The sequence below is a fragment of the Procambarus clarkii genome, chromosome 30 (genome assembly GCF_040958095.1).
Source record: "Procambarus clarkii isolate CNS0578487 chromosome 30, FALCON_Pclarkii_2.0, whole genome shotgun sequence".
Taxonomy (NCBI): Eukaryota; Metazoa; Arthropoda; class Malacostraca; order Decapoda; family Cambaridae; genus Procambarus; species Procambarus clarkii.
Window position 1 is genome coordinate 7,511,997 of NC_091179.1, and position 19,422 is coordinate 7,531,418.

Consider the following 19,422-nt stretch of genomic DNA (forward strand, 5'->3'; position numbering starts at 1 on the left):
TATATATATATATATATATATATGTTGTACCTAGTAGCCAGAACGTCGCACTCGGCCTACTATGCAAGGGCCGATTTGCCTAATAGGCAAAGTTTTCCTGAATTTATATATTTTTCTAGTTTTTTTTTCTAATGAAATTATAAATCTGTCCATTTCATTATGTATAGGCCAATTTTTGTGAATTTGAGTTAAAACTAACTTAGATATGTGACCGAACCTAACCAACCCTACCTAACCTAACCTAACCTATCTTAACCTAACCTAAACTAACACAACTAAGTCAATAATTTATGTTCCTAATAAAATATAATAATAATAATTCAAATTAACTAATTGGAAACGATTTATTGAAAATAAAGAAAATCACTCGGCCTGTTAGGCAAATTGAGCCTTGCATAGTAGGCCGAGAAGTGCGTTCTGGCTACTAGGTACGACATATATATATGTCGTACCTAGTAGCCAGAACGCACTTCTCAGCCTACTATGCAAGACCCGATTTGCCTAATAAGCCAAGTTTTCTTGAATTAATATATTTTCTCAAATTTTTTTCTTATGAAATGATAAAACTAGCCATTTCATTATGTATGAGGTCATTTTTTTTTTATTAGAGTTAAAATTAACATAGATACATGACCGAACCTAACCAACCCTACCTAAACTAACCTAACCTATCTTTATAGGTTAGGTAGGTTAGGTAGTCGAAAAACAATTAATTCATGAAAACTTGGCTTATTAGGCAAATCGGGCCTTGCAAAGTAGGCAGAGAAGTGCGTTCTGGCTACTAGGTACGACATATATATATATATATATATATATATATATATATATATATATATATATATATATATATATATATATATATATATATATATATATATATATATATATATATATATATATATATATATACAACTGAAAACTCACACCCCAGAAGTGACTCGAACCCATACTCCCAGAAGCAACGCAACTGGTATGTACAAGACGCCTTAATCCACTTGACCATCACGACCGGACATAATGAGGTGATAGCCGAGGCTATATGAACCACCCCACCGCCGGCACTCGGATAGTTATCTTGGGCATAGCATTTTACCAAATCACCTCATTCTTTGGGGCACACGTGAGGAACACAAATGCGAACAAGCCTGAATGGTCCCCAGGACATATGCAACTAAAAACTCACACCCCAGAAGTGACTCGAACCCATACTCCCAGAAGCAACGCAACTGGTATGTACAAGACGCATTAATCCACTTGACCATCACGACCGGACATAATGAGGTGATAGCCGAGGCTATATGAACCACCCCACCGCCGGCACTCGGATAGTTATCTTGGGCATAGCATTTTACCAAATCACCTCATTCTTTGGGGCACACATGAGGAACACAAATGCGAACAAGCCTGAATGGTCCCCAGGACATATGCAACTGAAAACTCACACCCCAGAAGTGACTCGAACCCATACTCCCAGAAGCAACGCAACTGGTATGTACAAGACGCCTTAATCCACTTGACCATCACGACCAGACATAATGAGGTGATAGCCGAGGCTATATGAACCACCCCACCGCCGGCACTCGGATAGTTATCTTGGGCATAGCATTTTACCAAATCACCTCATTCTTTGGGGCACACGTGAGGAACACAAATGCGAACAAGCCTGAATGGTCCCCAGGACATATGCAACTGAAAACTCACACCCCAGAAGTGACTCGAACCCTGTCGGAAAATCCGACACCATTTAATAATCATACAGATAATAGCTGTGTTGTATAAACAAGTTACCCATAGAAAACGTAACTTGTAGTGGAATTACCGTTTAAAGAAAACGGGATATCATCACCACATACTATTATAATTCACCAGCTATTCTGCTGGGAATTATTCTTAAATACATAAGTCTTTGGACTTTACCATCATAAAAACATCTTATATAAATTAACTTAATTATCAATATTAAAGTAGAGTAAATGTGACCCTTCTATCACGTTCTGAAATCTGGACAATGTAAGCCAGGCGTCAGAGTGGAGGAAGGAGGGAGCCATTGTTGTGTCACCTCCGAGACGTGTGGAGCGAGTTCGGCTCCTATCATTCTGGACAATGTCGGCCAGTGACGTCAATAGAATGGAGTGTTAGATGCAGCCATTTATATTGAGACCAGAGGCTCACACGGGAGCAAATTCGGCTCCTGTTAATTTACTTGGACGTAGTGTTATGGAAACCAAAGGTACCATCTCCAACACGATGTCTACAATCAAGTTAAGTGTCTATCCGAAACCCGTTTATCATTCATTTATGGCCATTAATGTCAGGATATAGGGTGACCCGGTTAGATCGCGAAATCGCCTCAAACTAAAGGTAATTAAGCCAGGTCTTTAAGGTTCCATGTACTGTATAGTGTTTTCTCTGATATAGCTTGTCATATATAGGATTCTGGCTTCACAGCTAGCGCACTTTTGACAGGTCAAGACGAGGATGCAAGATTATGTGCACCAGTTACTGGGTGATAGAAGCTACCTCAAAGAGGATAATTTGGTGTCTACACCCTAGTTATACCTAGTGGACTAACCTGCTGTACTATAAGATAAGGAACCTCATCAATGTATGTAGCTATTCCTGTAGTTTGATTGGCTGCATATATATATATATAAATATAAACCCCCCCTAATGTGTAGAGGATCGATTTGTGAGATTATGAGATTATTGCAGAAATACAGTCCACTTATCATTATACAAATTGCTATCGAAGTATATAAATTAACGTAAATATAAATTCATATAAATTAAATAAATATAAATCTCACAGGTCGGTTCCCACATTATTTGGTCATCTTCGAACCGGATGACGGATTATTTGATCCCTTGAACCCACATTTGGTCATCTTAGTACCGGATGAACCAGTTAACCAGTGAATTCATTAAATATACTAATGCAGTGTTATTTAAACAAAAGCCAGCAGTCAAGACGGCAGCGTAGCCTCGAGGGAGCTCAGGAGCCTCCCTCAGCCCAGTTCAGCTTCGTCAGCGGTTTCATGCACACCCACAGATATTTGGTGGCGTGTTATTTCGTGAAATGACAGCGCTAATATAGAATCCAGCCAAATTAGTGACTGTGTCTTCGCGAGATTGTTCACGGATTTCGTGGTGTTACATTTCGCGAGAGATTATCTACGAATTTTGTGGACTTTATTTCGCGAGGTCACTAATAATATTTAATACTTCTTGATAATATTAGAAGTTTCATAGAGGCTAATTAAGAGGCTATTAACAATAATTGTGTATATTATTTCTCCAAAATAGAGAATTATTTCATATATATTGCACTAGTGATCACAGTATAATATTTACTAATTGCCAACCCACAACAGGGTAGGATATGACTAGTTGAACTATTATTGTTCATCCTAGTCCCATTATTACCATAGTCAGTTGTACTATATTGATCAACCTAACACCATTAATGAATGGTGCAAACCCTATTTTGGGTGTAATTTTTATCAACTCGAGTTGAGTTGTATATATAATAAATTACTTATGATCATTACACCTTTGAGTGATTAATTAGTGTCTCTACCATCCTAGGGTGATATAGAAGAGCTAACCTAAAGGTACTTCCAGTGACACTGGTTTATCACTCAAATCATTAGTGTGGATGATTGTATATATATAATGTGTATTAATTTTAAGTGCTAACCTCTAGTAGAGGTAGGATTATTGCCTAGTGAGTGCAGAATTTACCCTAGGCTATCATTAGAGTTTGTTCAGTATTATGAGCAGCCCAAGTACAAGCCCCACAAGGCTTCACCAACGAGCCAGTATGGATAATGCAGGGAGAATGAAAAGAACCCTTGCAGGTCTTAAAGGCCACTTAACAAGACAGATCAAGAAATGTGAAGATTTGTCACAACAATCAACAGTTGATTATGCTGACCTGGAAAGCTATTATCAAGCAGCTGCAGGTAAATTTGAGCAAATCAAATGCCAAATGGCTGTCCTTGTGGGGACAGACTACTACCATCAATTCATTGGTAGCCCTACTAAATATCAGGGCATAACCATGTTAAACTCTGCAGGAGGTAAATTACTCACAGGCCCAGTATCAAGCCTGAGGAGACCTATGACTGCAGATAAACAATACCAGTAGAAATCTAAATTTGTCAGCTGATTATATTTCTCCAGTAGCATTATACTAAGGAGATTACAGCTGACTATACCAACAGAGGTTGATGTTAGTATCATCATTTAAAGCTGGAGATGAGTTCATGAGGCCTCAGTGGCAAATCAGTGAACAGTAGCCTAAAACAGCTACAAGTCACTGCGACCAATGTCACTGAACCCACTGCAGTCTCAGAACCATACTTTACTTTAATGATGAGCTATTCAATCTTCTGAATCAATTAACTAAATTAAACCCCAATAAATCTGATGACTGATTTGATACATTTATTATTTAATCAAGATGTATTCCATGGGCCTCAGTGTTTATATATCAGTGACCAGTTACCTGAAGAAACTTCAAGTTATATCTAATGTCACTGATCTCACTGCAGTCCCTGAATCATACTTGACTGTAGTACTTGATCACATTCAGTCTTCTGGGTTAAATAATATGTAATAAGGCTTGAATATTAGCCTTTCAAGAGTTGACAGGGAAATGAAATCGCATTAGACTTCTAACCCCTGCAACTCTAGTACGGGACATCCGTCCTGTACGAACAGACGCACAAATGTGTGCTTACTAACTACTAACATCAAATTAATCTAATAATTCGAAGGAGGAGTATCGGTGTTCGTCTGTTCTAAATAGAACTTCGACCCGTGAGCAGCCCCCTGGGGAATTATGTCGGAAAATCCGACACCATTTAATAATCATACAGATAATAGCTGTGTTGTATAAACAAGTTACCCATAGAAAACGTAACTTGTAGTGGAATTACCGTTTAAAGAAAACGGGATATCATCACCACATACTATTATAATTCACCAGCTATTCTGCTGGGAATTATTCTTAAATACATAAGTCTTTGGACTTTACCATCATAAAAACATCTTATATAAATTAACTTAATTATCAATATTAAAGTAGAGTAAATGTGACCCTTCTATCACGTTCTGAAATCTGGACAATGTAAGCCAGGCGTCAGAGTGGAGGAAGGAGGGAGCCATTGTTGTGTCACCTCCGAGACGTGTGGAGCGAGTTCGGCTCCTATCATTCTGGACAATGTCGGCCAGTGACGTCAATAGAATGGAGTGTTAGATGCAGCCATTTATATTGAGACCAGAGGCTCACACGGGAGCAAATTCGGCTCCTGTTAATTTACTTGGACGTAGTGTTATGGAAACCAAAGGTACCATCTCCAACACGATGTCTACAATCAAGTTAAGTGTCTATCCGAAACCCGTTTATCATTCATTTATGGCCATTAATGTCAGGATATAGGGTGACCCGGTTAGATCGCGAAATCGCCTCAAACTAAAGGTAATTAAGCCAGGTCTTTAAGGTTCCATGTACTGTATAGTGTTTTCTCTGATATAGCTTGTCATATATAGGATTCTGGCTTCACAGCTAGCGCACTTTTGACAGGTCAAGACGAGGATGCAAGATTATGTGCACCAGTTACTGGGTGATAGAAGCTACCTCAAAGAGGATAATTTGGTGTCTACACCCTAGTTATACCTAGTGGACTAACCTGCTGTACTATAAGATAAGGAACCTCATCAATGTATGTAGCTATTCCTGTAGTTTGATTGGCTGCATATATATATATATAAATATAAACCCCCCCTAATGTGTAGAGGATCGATTTGTGAGATTATGAGATTATTGCAGAAATACAGTCCACTTATCATTATACAAATTGCTATCGAAGTATATAAATTAACGTAAATATAAATTCATATAAATTAAATAAATATAAATCTCACAGGTCGGTTCCCACAAACCCATACTCCCAGAAGCAACGCAACTGGTATGTACAAGACGCCTTAATCCACTTGACCATCACGACCGGACATAATGAGGTGATAGCCGAGGCTATATGAATGGTCGTGATGGTCAAGTGGATTAAGGCGTCTTGTACATACCAGTTGCGTTGCTTCTGGGAGTATGGGTTCGAGTCACTTCTGGGGTGTGAGTTTTCAGTTGCATATGTCCTGGGGACCATTCAGGCTTGTTCGCATTTGTGTTCCTCACGTGTGCCCCAAAGAATGAGGTGATTTGGTAAAATGCTATGCCCAAGATAACTATCCGAGTGCCGGCGGTGGGGTGGTTCATATAGCCTCGGCGGTCATATTCAATGAAACATATATATATATATATATATATATATATATATATATATATATTGTTACGGTGCCCTCTCCTATTTCTTTCGTTTGCCGGCGTAAAGAGTCATATCAACTCTCCCTATTGATTCTCTGAGTTTCAGGGAATCTATTGATATATGTGGCGACCAGACCGGCTGCCAGTTAAGGGAGAACGTTTCATTATAAGTTGTAAATAAGGGGAAATTGGCGCCCTGATATAAAATGAAAGAGTATCCCCTAATGCAGATATGACCTTTTGGAAGGGACACTAGCCGATCGCGGATTGGCCGACTTAGGTCGCGGGCGACCAATGAGGGCCCGCCGTGACGTCACCGAGTGCCCCGGGCGGCGCCAACGTCAGAGTTTACCGGACCTTGGAAGCGACAGGACGCACCTCGGTCTGCTCTCAAGGATTAGAGGCTCTACAAGCCTTTCTTAGTGGATTCGTGCAAGCTATCGCAGCCCATCGGATATTTTGGAGACCCCGCGCTTCTGGGAAGCGAAAAGGAACCAAGTTTATTGAGCGAAAGAGTGCCAAACTTGGAAAATATTCGGCGACGACGCTGGGCGGCGACGCTGGACGTTGGGGGGCCTGGAAAGGTGTGGCGGGCAAGCCTAGCTGTGACCGGGTCACATCCACTGAGGGTTTTGGAAGGGCGACACCGTGCCTAGGGCAAGGAGCAACGCCTTGTGGAAGGGGCGAGTGTGGGAAAAATAGTGATTAGCTTAGCGCCCATCGATGAACCAGGATTGGGGCAGCTGAATCTCAGGGATTGGAACGGCGACGACGCGAAGGCTCCACGACACCTGAGGACCTGTGGAACGTTCCTGGATCGTCGAGGACCGACTCAGGAAGCGTGGGAACCTCACACCATCGAGGGACAGGCGTCGGGAGCCAGGAATGTAAGGTAGATCATTTTCCCTCCCATTACCCCTTGTGTGAGTAGGCTAGTTAGGCCACAATATTTACTTATGTATGTGGCAGCGGGACTTTAATACTTTAGTAGTAGAATAGGCTGCAAGGCAGCTTGTGTCCAGGACTGTCAGAGAGGACAGTGTGTATGGATGGCAGGACAGTGAAGAAGAGGCGCCGACGAGGTGAAGAGGCCCTCCTGTGAGAGAGTGTGGAACTCCTGTCTTTCTGCCCAGTTTGAAGGAGTGTTGGAGGTCGTGGAAGAAGAGGCTGACGATCTTCAGACTTATTATCCTTATTTTTATATTCATGTATTACTTGTGTTTGTATGTGTGATCATGTAATTTGCATCAGTAAATTCACACTTTTATCATTGTGTTTAAGTGTGCCTCCATTTATAACATTTCTCTATGAACATACACGAAGGTTATCATATTACCACCTAGGGAACACAACGTTCTCTATAGAAGTTCTTATTGCCTGGAGAGTGGTAAAGACAGCACAGACTTACATAAAAGTGTACCCTTAGCCATCCGATCAGTATCAGTGCCTGAATGGTGGCAACTATTAACGTAGTGGCTATAGAGAGGCAAGGCCACACAGACCTTCCTGGGAGAGTACCCTGGGCCAACAGTCTAGCAGCAGATCTATGGGAGTAGAAATCTTCTGGCTACAAACAATATGTAATACACCCACTGAACTGCATTGCTGAGGTGCAGATATAATAACCCAGCTGGCGACCTTGTTAAGAAGAAGATAGAGAACAGGCGGGAAAGGAGTTCCTGCAACCTTTTTGTCTGGCAGGCAAGATTCAGGGAGGTTATTGTTATAAGGTAAGCCTGAGTCTTCCTTCACTCCTCCACGGGTCTAGGCCGGAACTGTTAACAGTAGTTCCCCAGTGTTTGACTGAAGGGCTTCCAGGGTGAATCAGTGGCACCCCCTTTTGTGGTGGAAGCAAAGACCTGCGGAGGTGGGCATTGTTGGTCCTCTCCTGTGTGACCAAGGAGACTCCGGTGAATCCCGGGAGTCGGAGGGGCTGAGTATTCGGCCTTTTGAGCCCCTAGCAACCTAGCAATAATAGAGAGGTTGAAACCCCAACAATATATATATATATATATATATATATATATATATATATATATATATATATATATATATATATATATATATATATATATATATATATATATATGACCATCACGACCGGACAATAAGGAAGTGATAGCCGAAGCTATTTGAACCGCTTCCCCGCCGGCACTCGGATGGTAATTATTATTAATCTTACTTTTACCATCCGAGTGCCGGCGGGGAAGTGGTTCAAATAGCTTCGGCTATCACTTCCTTATTGTCCGGTCGTGATGGTCAAGCGGATTAAGGCGTCCCTGTACATACCAGTTGCGTTTCTCCTGGCAGTATGGGTTCGAGTCACTTCTGGGGTGTGAGCTTTCAGTTGTATATGGTCCTGGGGACCATTCAGGCTTGTTTGCATATATATATATATATATATATATATATATATATATATATATATATATATATATATATATATATATATATATATATGTCGTACCTAGTAGCCAGAACTCACTTTTTGGCCTACTATGCAAGGCCCGATTTGCCTAATAAGCCAACTTTTCCTGAATTAATATATTTTTTCTAATTTTTTTCTTATGAAATGATAAAGCTACCCATTTCATTATGTATGAGGTCAATTTTTTTTTATTGGAGTTAAAATTAACATAGATATATGACCGAACCTAACCAACCCTACCTAACCTAACCTAACCTATCTTTATAGGTTAGGTTTGGTTAGGTAGCCGAAAAAGTTAGGTTAGGTTAGGTAGGTTAGGTAGTCAAAAAACAATTAATTCATGAAAACTTGGCTTATTAGGCAAAACGGGCCTTGAATAGTAGGCTGAGAAGTCCGTTCTGGCTACTAGGTACGACATATATATATATATATATATATATATATATATGAATGAAAACTCACACCCCAGAAGTGACTCGAACCCATACTCCCAGAAGCAACGCAACTGGTAACTACAGGGCGCCTTAATCCGCTTGACCATCACGGCCGTCAAAAGGAAGTGATAGCCGAGGCTATTTGAGCCACTTTCCCGACGGCAACTCGGATGGTAATCTTGGGCATAGCATTTCACCAAATCACCTCATTCTTTGGGGCACACATGAGGAACACAAATGCGAACAAGCCTGAATGGTCCCCAGGACTATATGCGAATGAAAACTCACACCCCAGAAGTGACTCGAACCCATACTCCCAGAAGCAACGCAACTGGTAACTACAGGGCGCCTTAATCCGCTTGACCATCACGGCCGTCAAAAGGAAGTGATAGCCGAGGCTATTTGAGCCACTTCCCCGACGGCAACTCGGATGGTAATCTTGGGCATAGCATTTCACCAAATCACCTCATTCTTTGGGGCACACGTGCTGGGGACCATTCAGGCTGGTTCGCATTTGTGTTCCTCACGTGTGCCCCAAAGAATGAGGTGATTTGGTATATATGTAATATATATATATATATATATATATATATATATATATATATATATATATATATATATATATATATATATATATATATATATATATATATATATATATATATATATGTCGTACCTAGTAGCCAGAACGCACTTCTCAGCCCACTATGCAAGGCCCGATTTGCCTAATAAGCCAAGTTTTCATGAATTAATTGTTTTTCGACTACCTAACCTACCTAACCTAACCTAACCTAACTTTTTCTGCTACCTAACCTAACCTAACCTATAAAGATAGGTTAGGTTAGGTTAGGTAGGGTTGGTTAGGTTCGGTCATATATCTACGCTAATTTTATCTCAAATAAAAAAAATTCACCTCATACATAATGAAATGGGTAGCTTTAACATTTCATAAGAAAAAAATTAGAGAAAATATATTAATTCAGTAAAACTTGGCTTATTAGGCAAATCGGGCCTTGCATAGTTGGCTGAGAAGTGCGTTCTGGCTAGTAGGTACGACATATATATATACATATATATATATATATGTCGTACCTAGTAGCCAGAATGCACTTCTCAGCCTACTATGCAAGGCCCGATTTGCCTAATAAGTCAAGTTTTCATGAATCAATATATTTTCTCTAATGTTTTTCTTATGAAATGATAAAGCTACCCATTTCATTATGTATGAGGTGATTTTTTTTTATTGGAGTTAAAATTAACGCAGAGATATAGGACCGATCCTAACCAACCCTACTTAACCTAACCTAACCTATCTCTATAGGTTAGGTTAGGTTAGGTGGCCGAAAAAGTTAGGTTAGGTTAGGTAGGTTAGGTAGTCGAAAAACAATTAATTCATGAAAACTTGGCTTATTAGGCAAATCGGGCCTTGCATAGTAGACTGAGAAGTGCGTTCTGGCTACTAGGTACGACATATATATACATATATATATATATGTCGTACCTAGTAGCCAGAACGCACTTCTCAGCCTACTATGCAAGGCCTGATTTGCCTAATAAGCCAAGTTTTCCAGAATTAATATATTTTCTCTATTTTTTTCTTATGAAATGATAAAGCTAACCATTTCATTATGTATGAGGTAAATTTTTTTTTATTGAAGTTAAAATTAACGTAGATATATGATCGAACCTAACCAACCCTACCTAACCTAACCTAACCTATCTTTATAGGTTAGGTTAGGTTAGGTAGCCGAAAAAGTTAGGTTTGGTTAGGTTAGGTAGGTTAGGTAATTGAAAAAAACATTAATTCATGAAAACTTGGCTTATTAGGCAAATCGGGCCTTGCATAGTAGGCTGAGAAGTGCGTTCTGGCTACTAGGTACGACATATATATATATATATATATATATATATATATATATATATATATATATATATATATATATATTATATATATATATATATATATATATATATATATATATATATATATATAATATATATATATATATATATATATATATATATATATATATATATATACATATGTCGTACCTAGTAGCCAGAACGCTCTTCTCAGCCTACTATGCAAGGCCCGATTTGCCTAATAAGCCAAGTTTTCGTGAATTAATTGTTTTTCGACTACCTAACCTACCTAACCTAACCTAACCTAACTTTTTCCAGCGACCTAACCTGACCTAACCTATAGAGATAGGTTAGGTTTGGTTAGGTTCGGTCATATATCTACGTTAATTTTAACTCCAATAAAAAAAAAATGACCTCATACATAATTAAATGGGTAGCTTTATCATTTCATAAGAAAAAAATTAGAGAAAATATATTAATTCAGGAAAACTTGGCTTATTAGGCAAATCGGGCTTTGCATAGTAGGCTGAGAAGTGCGTTCTGGTTACTAGGTACGACATATATATATATATATATATATATACATTTATATATATGTCGTACCTAGTAGCCAGAACGTCGTACTTGGCCTACTATGCAAGGTCCGACTTGCCTAATAAGCCAAATTTTCCTGAATTTATATATATTTTTTTAAATTTTTATGAAATGATAAATCTGTCCATTTCATTATGTATAAGTTAATTTGTTTAAAATTGAGTTAAAACTAGCGTAGATATATGACCGAACCTATCCAACCCTACCTAACCTAACCCAACCTATTAACCTAACCTAAACTAACGCAACAAAGTCAATAAATTATGGCCCTAATATAAAATAATAATAATAATTCATATAAACTATTTGGATTTTTTTTTTTTGAAAATAAAGAAAATCAATCGGCCTTTTAGGCAAATCGGGTCTTGCATAGTAGGCCAAGTACGACGTTCTGGCTACTAGGTACATTATATATATATATATATATATATATATATATATATTTATATATATATATATATATATATATATATATATATATATATATATATATATATATATATATATATAAAACCTAGAAGGGGTACCACCTCTGGTGCATATATATATATATATATATATATATATATATATATATATATATATATATATATATATATATGTCGTACCTAGTAGCTAGAACTCACTTTTCAGCCTACAATGCAAGGCCCGATTTGCCTAATAAGCCAAGTTTTCATGAATTAATATATTTTCTCTAATTTTTTTCTTATGAAATGATAAAGCAACCCATTTCATTATGTAAGAGGTCAATTTTTTTTATTGGAGTTAAAATTAACGTAGATATATGACTGAACCTAACCAACCCTACCTAACCTAACCTAACCTATCTTTATAGGTTAGGTTAGGTTAGATAGCCGAAAAAGTTAGGTTAGGTTAGGTTAGGTAGGTTAGGTAGTCGAAAAGCAATTAATTCATGAAAACTTGGCTTATTAGGTAAATCGGGCCTTGCATAGTAGGCTCAGAAGTGAGTTCTGGCTACTAGGTACGACATATATATATATATATATATATATATATATATATATATATATATATATATATATATATATATATATATATATATATATATATATATATATATATATATATATATATATATATATATATATATATATATATATATATATATATATACATATGTCGTACCTAGTAGCCAGAACGCACTTGTCAGCCTACTATGAAAGGCCAAATTTGCCTAATAAGCCAAGTTTTCCTGAATTAATATATTTTCTCAATTTTTTTTCTTATGAAAAGATAAAGCTACCCATTTCATTATGTATGAGGTCAATTTTTTGTTTATTGTAGTTAAAATTAACGTAGATATATGACGAACCTAACCAACCCTACCTAACCTAACCTAACCTATCTTTACAGGTTAGGTTAGGTTAGGTAGAAAAAAAAGTTAGGTTAGGTTAGGTTAGGTAGGTTAAGTCGTCGAAAAACAATTAATTCATGAAAACTTGGCTTATTAGGCAAATCGGGCCTTGCATAGTAGGCTGAGAAGTGCGTTCTGGCTACTAGGTACGACATATATATATATATATATATATATATATATATATATATATATATATATATATATATATATATATATATATATATATATATTGGTGTATACTGGCAGCAGGTTTTCTTTCAAACATGTTTCATTGAATATGACCGCATATTCTGTATTTATTATTTTCTGGTTTAGGTAACATATCGATGCCAACACAGAAGACAATGTCCAACATAACAGGCCAATTACACTGGATTAATCTTTGTGTTTAGATAGGAGATGCCTCGTATGGGCCAATAAGCCTTCTGCAGCCCTATGTTTATCCCTTATGTATCCCCCCATGTTTTCACCTTCATTATATTATCACCTGACCTAATGCGAGTATAAAATCAACTAGTATTGTAAGATCTGTTCACTTGAGAATGAACCATGGAGGTTCGAAACGTCGTGCAAATTATACAAATAAGTGTAATACACTCTATAGTAAATCACTTCTTTTCTTCACCTTAAAAGTACGAAAATGAGTTTTGGAGAACTCCTATTTCAAATAAGCCCTGATGCTAAGAAAATAGTTAGAGGGATAGAAGCCCTAAACCAGAAAATAATAAATACAGAATATGCGGTCATATTCAATGAAACATATATATATATTTATATATATATATATATATATATATATATATATATATATATATATATATATATATATGTGTGTGTATATCACGAAAATTAACACGTGATTAAGAATGTGACAATGTCAGACCACGGAGGAAAAATGAAACAGGAAATTTCCTTAAGTACTTTCGTATATTAAATACATCTTCAGAAGGTCCAAAAGGACCTTCTGAAGATGTATTTAATATACGAAAGTACTTAAGGAAATTTCCTGTTTCATTTTTCCTCCGTGGTCTGACATTGTCATATATATATATATATATATATATATATATATATATATATATATATATATATATATATATATATATATATATATATGTCGTACCTAGTAGCCAGAACGCACTTCTCATCCTACTATGCAAGGTATAGTAGTTGGTTGTCTCTTCAGAGGTTGCATGGCGTTTCACTTTCCTTCTTATGATGTCTTCGACGAAACCATTGGAGAAGCCATTTCGTCGAAGACATCATAAGAAGGAAAGTGAAACGCCATGCAACCTCTGAAGAGACAACCAACACAACACCTATACCCCCTATTAGACTATTTTACAGGAACTTCTTTTCCACAGCTCATAAAACGGAGGAAAGGGTCCTGAAAGATATTGTTAATAGAAACGTTATCCCTACAGACAAAAATCAGAGGATACAACTGACGATTTACTATAAAACCAGAAAACGGCCAGCCTACTCATGAGAAACTCTCCAGACACAAAGCAGAACGCTTTAAAAGAGACCAACGTCGTCTATGCCTTCAAATGCCCTCTTGGGGACTGTAAGCTCCAAAAAACCCAGTATATAGGCAAGACAACAACATCTCTTTCTAGGCGTTTAACGATGCATAAGCAACAGGGCTCCATTAAGAAACATATAATCTCTTCCCACAACCAAACCATCGCCAGAGAAATCCTAGTAAACAACACAGAAATCATCGATAGATACAGCGATAGCAGGCGGCTTGACGTCTGCGAGGCTCTACACATCAAGAAGTCAACACCAGCAATCAACAGCCAATTAATGCACAACTATATTCTACCCACCTACTCAAGACTCCGCTCCAATATAGAAGCATCAAGAAATATGGACCAATAGGCTTTCTACAAATCACTTCCATTCAATACCCATTGTTTCGTGTTCTGTCTTGTGTTTAGGAATTTAATACCCTATTAATACCACCTCACCTCATCCACCTCACTCAAATGTAGATATAAACAAATCGAAGATGTGTAAGTTCTATTCAGTTGTGTATGTGTAAGCTAAAGTCTTTGAAAATGTAATAAGTTTTACGAAACGCGCTCGAGTGTCGCGTCAGACTAGAAATAAAAATGAATTTTGGAGAATTGATTTTTGAATTACCACCAACAGTGAAAAGAAACGTACGAAAGATCGAGAAAATTCGTGTTAGAATTATTAATCTTACTTTTTCGGTCATATTTAATAATATATGTCTAAAGGAAAGACTGCTACCAAAATATACTAATATATATATATATATATATATATATATATATATATATATATATATATATATATATATATATATATATATATATATATATATATATATATATATATATATATATATATATATGAAAATGAAAACTCACACCCCAGAAGTGACTCGAACCCATACTCCCAGAAGCAACGCAACTGGTAACTACAGGGCGCCTTAATCCGCTTGACCATCACGGCCGTCAAAAGGAAGTGATAGCCGAGGCTATTTGAGCCACTTCCCCGACGGCAACTCGGATGGTAATCTTGGGCATAGCATTTCACCAAATCACCTCATTCTTTGGGGCACACGTGAGGAACACAAATAAAAAAAAACACAAAATTTTTGTGTTCCTCACGTGTGCCCCAAAGAATGAGGTGATTTGGTGAAATGCTATGCCCAAGATTACCATCCGAGTTGCCGTCGGGGAAGTGGCTCAAATAGCCTCGGCTATCACTTCCTTTTGACGGCCGTGATGGTCAAGCGGATTAAGGCGCCCTGTAGTTACCAGTTGCGTTGCTTCTGGGAGTATGGGTTCGAGTCACTTCTGGGGTGTGAGTTTTCATTCGCATATAGTCCTGGGGACCATTCAGGCTTGTTCGCATATATATATATATATATATATGTCGTACCTAGTAGCCAGAACTCACTTTTTGGCCTACTATGCAAGGCCCGATTTGCCTAATAAGCCAAGTTTTCATGAATTAATATTTTCTCTAATTTTTTTCTTATGAAATGATAAAGCTACCCATTTCATTATGTATGAGGTCAATTTTTTTTTTATTGGAGTTAAAATTAACGTAGATATATGACCGAACCTAACCAACCCTACCTAACCTAACCTAATCTATCTTTATAGGTTAGGTTAGGTTAGGTAGCCGAAAAAGTTAGATTAGGTTAGGTTAGGTAGTCGAAAAACAATTAGTTCATGAAAACTTGGCTTATTAGGCAAATTGGGCCTTGCATAGTAGGCTGAGAAGTGAGTTCTGGCTACTAGGTACGACATATATATATATATATATATATATATATATATATATATATATATATATATATATATATATATATGTATATATATATATATATATATATATATATATATATATATATATATATATATATATATATATATATATATATATATATATACGTAAGGAGTCTATATATATAAACGTATGTCGTATCTAGTAGCCAAAACGCACTGCTCGGTCTACTATGCAAGGCCCTATTTGCCTAATAGGCCGAAAAATTTTCTTTATTTTCCTTAAATTGTTTCCAATTGGTTTATTTGAATTATTATTATTATATTATACCAGGAACATAATTTATTTACATAGTTATATTAGTTTAGGATAGGATAAGATAGGTTAGGTTAGGTTAGGTAGGGTTGGGTAGGTTCGGTCGTATATCTTCGTTAGTTTTAACTCAAATTAAACAAAATGAACTCATACATAATGAAATGGATAGCTCTATCATTTCATAAGAAAAAAAAGTCGAAAAATATATAAATTCAGAAAAACTTGGCTTATTAGGCAAATTGGGCCTTGCATAGTCGGCCGAGTCCGACGTTCTGGGACCACAGAATCACACGGACTGGACGCGTGTTCTTTTGGTCCCGGGTCCGATCCCGGGCGCCGGCGAGAAACAAGGGGCAGAGTTTCTTACATCCTGATGACCCTGTTACCTAGCAGTAAAAAGGTACCTGGGTTTAGTCAGCTTTCACGGTCTGCTTCCCGGGGGGTGGAGGCCTGGTCAAGGACCGGGCCACGGGGACACTAAGCCCCGAAATCATTTCAAGATAACCTCAAGAGATATATATTGGACTACACCGGCGTTGCAACCTTAGCCAACACCTATGTTAACTTCAGTGCTGCACAGGCAGGAGGAGCTGCCAATCACCGAGAAGCAGCCAAGTCATGTAAATACGGAGACCTTAATCACCACTACAATTTTCTCCCCATTGCCCCATAGACACTTTGGTGCCTGGGGTAAAAGTGCTGCAAGTTTTTTGAAAGAGCTGGGGTCCAAACTAATTGAAACCACTAGAAACCCTAGAGCCGCCAGTTTTCTCTTTCAGCGCCTTAGTGTGGCAATCCAGAGAGGAAATGCTCACTGCATCCATGGTTCCTGCCGCCATCTGAGGAGCTGGAGGAGCTGTACAACTTGTGACAAGTAGTCTTGTATCTTGCATGTAACTATTGTTGTAACCCGGTTACAACAACCCGGTTTTACGCAGCCGGTCGGCCGAGCGGACAGCACGCGGGGCTTGTGATCCTGTGGTCCTGGGTTCGATCCCCGGCGCCGGCGAGAAACAATGGGCAGAGTTTCTTTCAACCTATGCCCCTGTTACCTAGCAGTAAAATAGGTACCTGGATGTTAGTCAGCTGTCACGGGCTTCTTCCTGGGGGTGGAGGCCTGGTCGAGGACCGGGCCGCGGGGACACTAAAGCCCCGAAAACATCTCAAGATAACCTCAAGATAACACTTTTTGTGTAATGAAATTTTAAAATAAAGTTAGTTATATATACATACATATTAAAAGAATAGGGGGTGGTAGGAGAAGAAAATATCAAAGTGTTCAGTGAGGATCCACAAGGTTTTCTCTGAGTGCTCATTATTTTCTTCTCCGAGGCTATGGGTCCCGATACTTGCACCACAGGTGGTATCCCTTTTTGGTTTAAAATATATATATATTGCATATGAGAGCATAAGAATGGAAGTAACTGCAGAGGGCCCATTGGCCCATACTTCCTCTTGATGCTTCTATATTGGTTCGGAGTCTTCAAATGGGAAGAATATAGTTGTGCATTAATTGGCTGTTGATTGCTGGTGTTGACTTTTTGATGTGTAGTGCCTCGCAGATGTCGAGCCGCCTGCTATCGCTGTACCTATCGAGGATTTTCTGTGTTATTATTATAACTGTATAATAATAGCTATATTTCTGTATAATAATAATAATAGCTATCTGAATACAACACAGATAGTTATTATTATTATTATTATTATTATTATTATTATTATTATTATTATTATTATTATTATGCTATTTTTAGGTCACACAAAGAAGTCTGCATAAGTAATAGCTGTAGTAATGATAAACTAAGCCATCTTCCTTTAGTAACGACACAATAATTCATCAGATCCATGCCGTCCTGAAAATCCTCTGCTTCATAAGATTCTTGATTGAGGTGACGACATACATGCACCAATCCTGCTCTCACCAAACATATAATGAAGACAACGACTTGTGTGCAGATCCGATTCTTCATATAAGTATGTATCCGAATTCCTGACCCTTTGATTCGTTTATGCAATGTTTTGCATTCTTACCATTTTGTTGGATATGTTCTGTATTATCTACCATAATATGTCGAATATATGCTATAGTATGTAACATAATGTGACATATTATGCTATGATATGAAACATTAACTGAAATATTGTGTTCTACAGAATGTGACATAAAATATGCATTATACACAATGATGGGCTGATATGTGTAGCATAATATTTCATGTTGTATATTCCATATTATGTGTTATATTTACCCTAATACGTGGCACAATGAACCATAATATATGACAATGAATTACAAAGTGATAAGATGATTCATGGTATATTATAAAATATAATCACATGAGTATCAATGAATCACTAATGGTATAATGAATCAATCAGTACATCATTATATGCTACCATAATCATAATATGTGATAAAATGAATCATAATATAAAAATAAATATACTTTGAGCTATAGAGACGTGAGCTATGTTGTATGGCATAATAGGTGCTTGTCTGTATATTGTAATATGTACCTTAGTATGTCTTAAGACATGCTATAATATGTATCATAATATGTTTCAAATAATATGTGCTATGATATAAACTACAATATGTGTTTCAATATATGCTATAATGTGCCATGCTGTGTGCTATATTATACTTTGTGCCATGCAGTGTGCTTTATTAATAATTTGTCATTATACGTGTCATAATATGTAAAATATATAATAATTACATTAAGGCATATGCGTTAATGTAATATAATCACATATGCATTATGTATCACATTATAACATATGAGATACACTGTATCGCACTTTAACATATGTGATA